Source organism: Amblyomma americanum, chromosome 2, assembly GCF_052857255.1.
Source record: "Amblyomma americanum isolate KBUSLIRL-KWMA chromosome 2, ASM5285725v1, whole genome shotgun sequence".
NCBI lineage: Eukaryota > Metazoa > Arthropoda > Arachnida > Ixodida > Ixodidae > Amblyomma > Amblyomma americanum.
In genome coordinates, this window is record NC_135498.1 from 36088047 (window position 1) to 36096472 (window position 8426).

Below are 8426 nucleotides of genomic sequence, written 5' to 3' on the forward strand. Positions count from 1 at the left end.
TAGAGATCACTGCGGCTACCCGCATTGGAAGAATGCGAAAGCGTTGATGCCTCCTCGACACTGGTCGCCTTTCAAATTTGGCGCCATGGTTGTTCTTTTATTCACTTGAATGGTTGGTTATCGATTAACTCTCATTATACCCTCGTTTCATCCCGGCAACCATTCCGAGTTTTCAAATTTTCCGCCACGCTTTGTTCCCGCCCACTCACTATATACCCATCCAGTCTATTTACCCGTCCATTAGTTTTTGCTTCTCATTAATTGCCTTATTGCCTCTAATTTATCATTCCTTTTTTTCTATCTCCTGGTTGCGTACCGATCCCTTATCACTGGTCGCGTGATTACCCATTTCGTGTTTTCAAACTTGGCGCCATGCTTTGGCTCCGTCCACACTTCCGGTTTTCAAATTTGGCGCTATGCTGTAGCTCCGCCAACTTCCGGCGTTTTTAAATTTTGCGGCACATTTACTGTGGCCCCACCCACTTATGGTAAAATTTGGGCTTTAATTAATGAACTATTCATCCGATTTCTAATATTTTTTTTTCTGGCAGCATCCTCACAACACCCTCTTTCGATTACAACCACTCGTTTGAGGCTACCTCTTCTGAGTTGCCCACAACTGCTGCCAACACATTTTGCGGACACGATCCCCGCCGACATAGCATAGTAAAGCGTTCGCTTTTATAAGTTTTCCTCTCGCTCTCTGCAAACTCGACGTGCGCGGCCACGTGCGGCCTCAGCCTCCAAGCGCTCTAGCGTTTAGGTACGAAACCTCCCTAGGCTGGGGAAAGCCGTGCGCGTACGCACGGCGACGCACGAACGTCGCGACCGCGCGGTCGCTCCCGCCGCTCCTCCGGTCTCTCGCTGTATGTGTGTCGCGCGCCGCTCCCTCAACGGCGGGAGCTGCAGCCGGCCATATTGAAGTCTGCGCCTGCGCCGGACCGGCAAACGGGCAGCGTTCGCCGCGCACTGCTTTGGCTGCCGCCGGCGAGGCGAGCGCGGCGCCGTGTAGTGTGTGTCGCTCCTGCTCGCGGCACATTCGACGACTCGGCGCGGCGGCGTCGACAACGCGATCGCTCGACGGGTCGCTGGCTCCGTGGAATCTCGTGCGCTGGACGCCCCCTTCCTTTTGGCGGCTGCCGCGTGGTGTTGCTCACGTCTGTTTTGTAGTGTCTACGAATCGCTTCGGCTCGGGCGTCTTTCTCTTGTGCACTGTTTGCGTATTTGGAAAAACGAGCCCGTTGTGTGTTGTTGACGTGCAGTCCGGCCGCCTTTTTACCTCATGTGGATAACAATCGCCGGTGGTGGTGGCTGGTACAGAATTTCTCTACAGTCATCTGGGCACTGAACATTCCTGCCAGAGTTCAACACTAGGAGTAATCTAATGTTAGAATACAACGCCGCTCAACAGGATAGACTGAAAAACCGTCCAGAATAACGATAGATGTTGTGCGATTAATCGAAAATTCTCTGCGTGCCTGCCAAAGAAATGCGGCGGTACCCAACATACTGGTGAAGTTTGAGTAGTGGTAGGCTTATTTCGATTTCCTCTGTTATTCTGTTTTCCTCTATTTTTCTGCTCATCGGACAGTTGCGCTTGCCGTGCGTAAAGGCGCACTGTATGTGTATCGCGGCGATCACGGATCCAAGTACACTTGAGTTGAACACATCCACACACACAAGCTACGAACGTGTGTGAATGTGTGGTAAATGTTTATCTCTTTCTTATTTTATGCTCGCTATCCCAGATCTCCATTTACTGCGTAATTCAGGGGTCCGAGTGAGATAGTTACCGCGCCTCAAGTTCTTTCCCATCTAACCTTGTTTTTTCTCCTTTCTTTGAGTTTTATTCCTTTTTTTTAGCCTCGGAGTCTATCCCGCTGCTTTGCGAATTGGCACAACCGTACCGAAGGAAATTAAAGAAGGGAAACTAAACAGTTGATTTTTTGCACGGAACGTAGACCATGTTACGAAAAAAAAAATATTGAACAAGCTGTCAGTTCCATCTTTTTTAGGCCTTCTAGCGTTGGGAGTGTAAGTCAAAACAAATTTAGTTTATGAGTGCGAACAGTGTTTGCTTTGTTATGGCTCGCGCCGGCGCATATGAGGTACAGAATTTCTCTACAGTCATCTGGGCACTGAACATTCCTGCCAGAGTTCAACACTAGGAGTAATCTAATGTTAGAATACAACGCCGCTCAACAGGATAGACTGAAAAACCGTCCAGAATAACGATAGATGTTGTGCGATTAATCGAAAATTCTCTGCGTGCCTGCCAAAGAAATGCGGCGGTACCCAACATACTGGTGAAGTTTGAGTAGTGGTAGGCGCTGCAGGGGGACTGAGGGCGCTACCGGCAGTCTCATAAAACTTCAAAAAATTAGAGATCACTGCGGCTACCCGCATTGGAAGAATGCGAAAGCGTTGATGCCTCCTCGACACTGGTCGCCTTTCAAATTTGGCGCCATGGTTGTTCTTTTATTCACTTGAATGGTTGGTTATCGATTAACTCTCATTATACCCTCGTTTCATCCCGGCAACCATTCCGAGTTTTCAAATTTTCCGCCACGCTTTGTTCCCGCCCACTCACTATATACCCATCCAGTCTATTTACCCGTCCATTAGTTTTTGCTTCTCATTAATTGCCTTATTGCCTCTAATTTATCATTCCTTTTTTTCTATCTCCTGGTTGCGTACCGATCCCTTATCACTGGTCGCGTGATTACCCATTTCGTGTTTTCAAACTTGGCGCCATGCTTTGGCTCCGTCCACACTTCCGGTTTTCAAATTTGGCGCTATGCTGTAGCTCCGCCAACTTCCGGCGTTTTTAAATTTTGCGGCACATTTACTGTGGCCCCACCCACTTATGGTAAAATTTGGGCTTTAATTAATGAACTATTCATCCGATTTCTAATATTTTTTTTTCTGGCAGCATCCTCACAACACCCTCTTTCGATTACAACCACTCGTTTGAGGCTACCTCTTCTGAGTTGCCCACAACTGCTGCCAACACATTTTGCGGACACGATCCCCGCCGACATAGCATAGTAAAGCGTTCGCTTTTATAAGTTTTCCTCTCGCTCTCTGCAAACTCGACGTGCGCGGCCACGTGCGGCCTCAGCCTCCAAGCGCTCTAGCGTTTAGGTACGAAACCTCCCTAGGCTGGGGAAAGCCGTGCGCGTACGCACGGCGACGCACGAACGTCGCGACCGCGCGGTCGCTCCCGCCGCTCCTCCGGTCTCTCGCTGTATGTGTGTCGCGCGCCGCTCCCTCAACGGCGGGAGCTGCAGCCGGCCATATTGAAGTCTGCGCCTGCGCCGGACCGGCAAACGGGCAGCGTTCGCCGCGCACTGCTTTGGCTGCCGCCGGCGAGGCGAGCGCGGCGCCGTGTAGTGTGTGTCGCTCCTGCTCGCGGCACATTCGACGACTCGGCGCGGCGGCGTCGACAACGCGATCGCTCGACGGGTCGCTGGCTCCGTGGAATCTCGTGCGCTGGACGCCCCCTTCCTTTTGGCGGCTGCCGCGTGGTGTTGCTCACGTCTGTTTTGTAGTGTCTACGAATCGCTTCGGCTCGGGCGTCTTTCTCTTGTGCACTGTTTGCGTATTTGGAAAAACGAGCCCGTTGTGTGTTGTTGACGTGCAGTCCGGCCGCCTTTTTACCTCATGTGGATAACAATCGCCGGTGGTGGTGGCTGGTAGTGACTGCTGCTGGATCTCCGTCGTCTGCTTTCGCCGTTCAATTCCGAGGCGTTGTTTGCTGAGTTCGTATCGGTGAGTGAGACGACGCTTTGTTTTGAACTGTTTGTACTCGTGGTTTCATATTCTTGCATGGGATGTAGCCTGCGCGTGTTGGTTGTGGCGTGCGGAACTGCGCGCTCTGGTGTCGTTGCTAGTTTCATTACTTCAGGTATCAGCGCTAACGAACGAACGATTGGCATGTCATATTTATGATTGCCCTTTGTAATGCGATTGGCGTGCGGTTACTGAACAACCGTTTCGTTAACCAAGAAAAGTAAAAGGTAATCTTCGTCCACTTAAAGCTATTCGCGACAAATAGAGTAGATATACTCTGGATGACTTGCCCGTGGCCGGCGTGTTCATTATTTCTGTTCCGTGTACGGTCCTAGAAATAGCACATGTACTCGTGACGAAACACGTGCGTCACAGATGTACGAGGGGCATTTTTTTCTCGTGACGTGGTTCACGCAGAAGTATCCTGTGTTTGATGAGCAGGTATACTTAATTGAGATGTCAATAATGGCAAAAAAAAACAAAGGCACAGGAACGGAAGAAGCCGTGCTCCACACAGCAAAACAAGGCCATTTGTCTTCTCCGCAGGCCTTGCCATGCCGATTTTTTTTTCCCTCTCTGTTGTGTCATGCACCGTACCGTATTCCTGTTGTTGCACAGTTGCTGTACCGTTGTGTGTATTGTCTGGCTGTGTCACGTGACGTTCGCACCGCATGGTGGGAAGTGTACACGGATCCGACACGCCCGCGCACACCTGTCGGGCTGTCCCGATGCAATGATGCCGTCCGACACTATCCGCCTGGCGCTTTTCACTGGCTCTTGAGCCTCTGCAGTCAAAGCCAACGTTCCATTCTTTTTTTGTCAATCAATTTTTCCAGCTTGTTCTCTTACTGAACAGAATTTACTCTGTCACTAACCACGAATGAAACCATCTAATGACGGCATAAATTGCCGATTCAGAGAAAATGATTCGCTTACAGTGAATAAAAATATGGACTTGGAGAGGTAAATTGCTGCAACGTAAAAAGAAAACATATTTCGAAAGCCTTCATGACTTTAATATAGTTCGGAGGGGTCAACAGGTCGGCAGCTAAGAATGGTTGGAATGTTTACTGAAGGATTGAAAGACTTTCGAGGATGGTTGCAGATATTAAAAAAAAAAGATAGAATGGTCGTGTAAGGGTGGATTGTTGTGGTGGCTCATTTCCCGAAAGGTTACGTATCCAACGAATTCGACAAACAGCTTGACAAACGCGCGGAGCTTCTAAGAAAATGAGCTGGGTGATTACGTAAAAATGCGCTTTCAGTCAGCCCGCCAGTTACACAGTGGAGAGTGTTGCGGGGGAAACCTCCCTCGCAAAATTTGCAGCGCAGTTTTGTTTGAACACGCTTGTGTAAGGGATGTAGAGTGCCGATTGCGGGTCAGGAAGCGGACTTCATTGCATGGTCAACGCCGCACCGCGTTCATTCTTTCGTTATCCTCATCCGGCTCGGCAATTTCGTAGAAACTATTCGCGGGTAGAGTTGTGGGTGAGAATGAGAAACCTCCTCCACCGCTTGACAATGTGACTTATAACGAATGTGTAGTGGCGACTGCTATAGTAATCGTCACCTCTCGAACACCCAGCGCTTGCTCGGCATGTTTCTCGTGTGAGTGATGCAGCTTAAGTTGTATATGTAGTTCTATTTTTTTTTAATGCCTTCCCTCTGATACAAAGGGGAGGGAAGCGGATATGTTTTAATTTATCAGTGGTCTCAGTTGGCGAAACTGTGCTCTGACTGTTCGGAGCCGTTAGTAATACAAAGCGCAGTGTGCTGAGCTCAGTTAGCTGGCCTCGTAGCCAACCTTAAAGCTTTTCGTTAGGGTAACCTAAACCAATCAGGTCCCAACAGAAGTCGTTGACTGACCGATCCCTGTGCATGAGCGTGATTAGCAGAACCAAAAAAGACTGTGCGCAAACTTATTTAATGAGAGCTGTCACAACTCGTGTGTACATCTTTATAAAGCTGCCCACCTCATTTTAAGTTTCGCATGAATTAAAAATGCATCTTTAAACCGCGCAGAAGAAATATGTGAGCAAAAATAAAATTTAATAATTCTTTAAATTAAAACATGGAATGAATGAACAAATAAAGCCGAAGCCCTGCCTCTCCCCCACCCGAAAAATGTTCCGGAATCCCTGGCTATCCGTTATCATGTCAGTGTGCATGGGCACCTCTTTTTTTTTTTTGCCTGATAGAAAGTAACGCCAAAGCGTTGCACACCATCGTTATTGAAAGGCATCATGTCTTGCTCGAAGCGGCCGTGCAGATTTGATAAGGGTGATTAATGGCTGATAAGATAAAAACCATGCTGCATCTGCAGCTTTTTATAACCGAAGTCTGCTCTAAAGCTCGTGTAAGTACATGAAGGTAAATAATGAACCCTTAAATTCCGCATTCATGTTGCACCGGCCGAAGCGTCCTGACTCCAGGGCCCTATCGAGGTGCGCTATCGCCATGGAGACTAGTCCCGCTACACCGACCGACCGACTGACTGCTGCCGCCGGACGGAAGCGGCCGGATAATACACCTGCCTGTTTGCTTGTTTGTGTGTGGGCCACTCTGCTGCAGACTCGCGGGTTGGGGATAACAAAGCGCAGAGAAAAACGCCAGCGCTGCAACTGCACTTTCTGCTGCTGCTGCTGCGCTAATGTGGTTACCTCATTTCCCGCCAAGTGACGCGTGACACGAAGGCTGGGTGAGCTCGGCACCTTTTGAATGCTCGGTGCTTTCGTGTTGTTGTTGTTGCTTCTGCTGTTTCGGCTGTTTGTCAGGGAGACAAGAACAAAAGCTGAAAAGAAAGGGAGTTTGGCCGACGGATAAGCGTTGCAGTCAGCCGACAGGCAAACTCCAATTTGCCTGCGACTTGCTAAGCATCTGCGGCGGCGTCTTGGTGTGTTTCCCTTACATGAGGCGCCTTCTGGCGCTCTTTCTTGGCGTGCAAAAATAAGCCTACGCTTTGAGATGTGCGGCGAGAGGGAGTCCAGTTAGGCTTGAGTACCCTGCGATCTCATTTATATGCGTTTGTTTCTCTTAAAGCTGACACTTCCTCTCGCTGCTCGCTCGTGATGAAATAATTGCAGCTAAATTGTTCTCGAGACGGAGGAGGGGGGGATATAGGTTTCCTTTATTTTTCTTTCAATGCCAGTTTACAGCTCAGCTGGAGTTCTGTGCCCAGCGTGAAAAGGTTCCCAGCTTTGTCTTCTTTAATATGCAAAATGACTTGAGGTATGTTATAGTTTGATTGCATAGATTTTAACGGCGCTGAGACTACACTTTAAACACAAAGGAGTAATAAGGGAGTGAGCTGTCCTCTAAAGCACACCTTTTTATAAAAGGGAGTGGCCGTTTGTAAAGCTCCATTCGCTGCAAAAAAATATAAAAAAATATCCTAGCCGCCTGTTAAGGGAAGTGGACCACTTCAAGAGTGCATAAGCCGTTCGTTCCTAGACGCTCCCCGATTGCTCTTTCGTGTCACTAGCGCCTTCCTTTGATGGCGCGGTACTCTCAGTTGCTCCTCTGCACCAGCTTCCCAGGCTCACCATTGTATCTGGCGTCCGAAGACCCTCAGTCAGTCGGCTCACACGCATGTCGTGTCGTCTCAATTTCTGCGCACACAAGTGGAAACGAGCAACAATACGCACTAAATGCGTAGAGAACAGGTCGCTAAGCGACCGGAAATTTGCCATGCCTGTGAGGTGACTAAGGGGGTACTTCGTTGCGACATGTACCTCGGAGAATATTCCATAATACAGGTGTTGATTGCCGTAAAACAGGCATGCGCCGGTATCTATACAGACATGCACTGGTACCCATACAACACCATACATGCGAATTTAACGAGGGCCTCGAATATTGCGGTCTTGATGCCATGTAAGTGTGGCATAAACATGGTCCTCGCACAGCTTCCGCCCTCACCGTAAGATCACGTTCCTTAGTGGCACTCGCGGTCATACAGGATGTACTGCGTCCTCCGCTATGGACGAGGGTGGCACTGGTGAGCACTCTCAAGGTTCGGTTACACGCTAACATAGGTACCCCCGAAAGCAGAAGATGGGATAGCCGTCGCCGTAGCTCAGTTGGTAGAGCACCGCACGCGAGATTCTGATGTGGGTTCGGATCCCACTGGCGATATGTGGTTGTTTGTTCTTATGCTTTCTTATCAGTTATCTTTAAAGCGATGAAATTATGGCGCTATTAATGTCCAATAATTAACACCTCAAGTTTAAAAAAAATCTCCTCTGCTCCTTGGTTTCGGGGACTGATACCATTCCTTCATGTGTACTAGTAAATAGAAGTTTATAGGTTTAGATGAGTTTAGGTATCCCGTTGGTACGCATGGCATAGTATTGTGACCGAAGCAGAGCAGACTGCAGGCGCTCTATATACTATCCCCATACCACGTCGCTCAAGAAGCGCTTTTGAGTAGAGCACGTCGCAACGACGTTGCCTTCCTCTTCCCCCGGCGCAGGAAACGTGCCCCACCCATGCGGAGCCCTATAGCAGCTCTGCTGCTCCTCCGGTGTTCCCGGATGGACTGAAGAGCAGTTTCGCAAGCAGCTGCCGGAGATACATGCGGGACGCAGTCTGCCAGTGCTGTAGCGCGGCCACGTGCAACCCGCCGCCTTGTGCGC

General features: G+C 49.4%; 1 protein-coding gene across 3 annotated transcripts in view; it reads left to right on the top strand.

Moving 5' to 3' along the window:
• The first annotated feature begins 3199 nt into the window (after positions 1-3199).
• Positions 3200-8426, top strand: part of LOC144121005 (rap1 GTPase-activating protein 1-like) — a 211810-nt gene continuing 206583 nt past the window's right edge. Inside the window, exon 1 of one of the 3 annotated variants that reach the window (XM_077653897.1) lies at positions 3200-3771. The gene's annotated coding sequence lies outside the window, so the exon portion shown is untranslated. The remainder of the gene's footprint in view (positions 3772-8426) is intronic. The other 2 variants (XM_077653895.1, XM_077653896.1) reach the window with 2 other exon arrangements.